This window comes from Frankliniella occidentalis, unplaced genomic scaffold (assembly GCF_000697945.3).
Source record: "Frankliniella occidentalis isolate FOCC.00 unplaced genomic scaffold, Focc_3.1 Scaffold46, whole genome shotgun sequence".
NCBI lineage: Eukaryota > Metazoa > Arthropoda > Insecta > Thysanoptera > Thripidae > Frankliniella > Frankliniella occidentalis.
The window spans coordinates 154,308-156,460 of NW_026267176.1; positions in this window are offsets into that span (position 1 = coordinate 154,308).

Genomic DNA, 2,153 nt, shown 5'->3' on the forward strand with positions numbered 1-2,153 from the left:
AGCCACATCAATGACAAATTTCAACCAATTTAAGTGAAAGTTTAATTTTATCATGTGAGAAATAACTGTATGGCTCCCGCGAGCGCGAGACCATGCCTTACGGGCAGGTTGTGTACACAAAATAGCGACGGCTACCGCTACTCGGATAGGTCGTCAAAATCCCATGGCTGCTCGCCAAAAATACCCGCGAGCGTATCCTGAATAAGCCATCGCGGCGGGAGATACCCGTCGAAACTTCGATCACACGGCGGAACACGTACCCCTACGAACGCCCCAGGAACCACACTAAAACAAACCACTTAGCATGTAACGTGGTTGCAGTGCACCCCACCCAGCCCACTCTGCCTCCTATTAAGGGTGATCGGAGAGGTCGGAGAGCAGCGGAAAGCTCCCAGGATTGTTCGACTTCCAGCCGGTGCCAAACTCTGCTGCAGTCCCCATAATTTTAGTGTTTAGTTTACCTCTATGCGGGCGCCGACTTTGCATTTTGCTGTATGTAGAGATCACAACTTTTAATCCTGGCTATCGCCTATCGCGTTGTTTGTAAACCTCGTCCAACTGTAACAAACACCAACACATGCACTTGATTACAATTTTAAACTCTAGAAAACACCCCCATCTCTCCTAAACGAAGAGTAAAGCCGCTTAATCCAAGAGGGGTCGGGAGTTCATCGTCGCGTTTCTGTTCTTGTTGCTGGACAGGACAGGTGCCGCCTCCCCTCGCACCTCGCTCTCTGATTACTCTGCGAGCTGCCGTGTCCACGGCTGTTTGCAGAGCCGCGTCCTTTATCAGCCATCACACTCCGCGACGCCCGTGGAAACACCGTTTCCTGCCGCCGGGAGCCCCAGCGCGGCGCGGTCCGCCGCCGGGGTACAGCCGCGCCCCGCTAGGCGGTCATTAAAGCCGTAGAGCAGTCGTGGTGGCTTCAAGCAGCACAGCCTCGGCCCGGATTCGCGTTTTTGCTCTTTTTTTACGGTAGCCCAGGAGAGACTCCTTGGCGCCCGGGGGGACGCGCGCGGCTGCCACCCGGTGGTGGTGCCGGTGGTGCCGTCCGGTGCCCGTCCGTCCGGCCGCAGCGGGCCCGGGGCCCGGGGGCCTTCACACCTCCGGGGAGCGGGCCGCGCCGGGGGGACCGTCATTAACACCCATAACGAAGAAATAATCGGCCGGCAGCACGAGCCGCGCCCGTGGCCGCGCCCAGCCCAGGCCCAACGGCAGGCGGAGGAGTATGAGAAATCCAGCTGCCCAGCCGCTGGCCACCGGGCCATCCTAGGGGAAACCGGCCTGTGTGTGTGCGTGTGTGTGTGCGTGTGTGTGTGCGTGTGTGTGTGCGTGTGTGTGTGTGTGTGTGTGTGTGTGTGGTTAGCCCCCCTCCGCCGTGCCGTATAATGCCGGCATAATGTCTGTTTCACCGAATGAAATGTGTGATTGGCGCTCGCGGCGCTTGGCCGGGCCGGCGGGCCCCGTTGCGCGCTGAGCTCGCCTCCGCCGCCGCTGCCGCCGCGAGGGGAAGCTTAAACTGTTTCACTATTTTGCAGAGAAAATTGGCCTCCTTGGCTATAGTCGTCGTACACGTAGATTCCATCTCCCCCCCCTCTCTCTCTCTCTTTCTGCATTTCCGGTGCGCGGAATGAAACCAAAGTGAACTGCACGCCAGCGGCGGGCCCGGAGCCAAACAGGACGGCCTCTGGGAGGTCCTGTAGGCCTTGCTCCGGGGCGGAGCTGCGCCGGCGCCTGGCCGGCGGGGCGGCAGGAGGTCGGGGGTGCGCTTATGGTAGGTGAGTCTCGTTAGGCGAGTCGCCTCACGGTAAGGCGCCTCAGCTGAGGCAGCTCACACCTCAGAGGTTTGTGAAGACTGTGATTGGTCGGAAACGTCGGAGGCGAGCTGCCTCAGCTAAGGCGCCTCACTACATTAATCCACCATTATTATTCCCCTGCACATGCATGCCGGGCCTCGCGTACCCCAAGCAAATCCTCAAAGGCTCCGGGCGGCGCGCCTCCCGCATAAACATCATTAGCAAAGTTTGCACCGCGACCGCTCCAGGTCAAAGAGGGTGCCAGTTTTGAAATATACGTTACTACTCCAGCAAGACGGCAACGTAAACGTGCGCTGCGTCCCGCACACGGCGCTCGCCGAAGCTCTCCTCGTCCT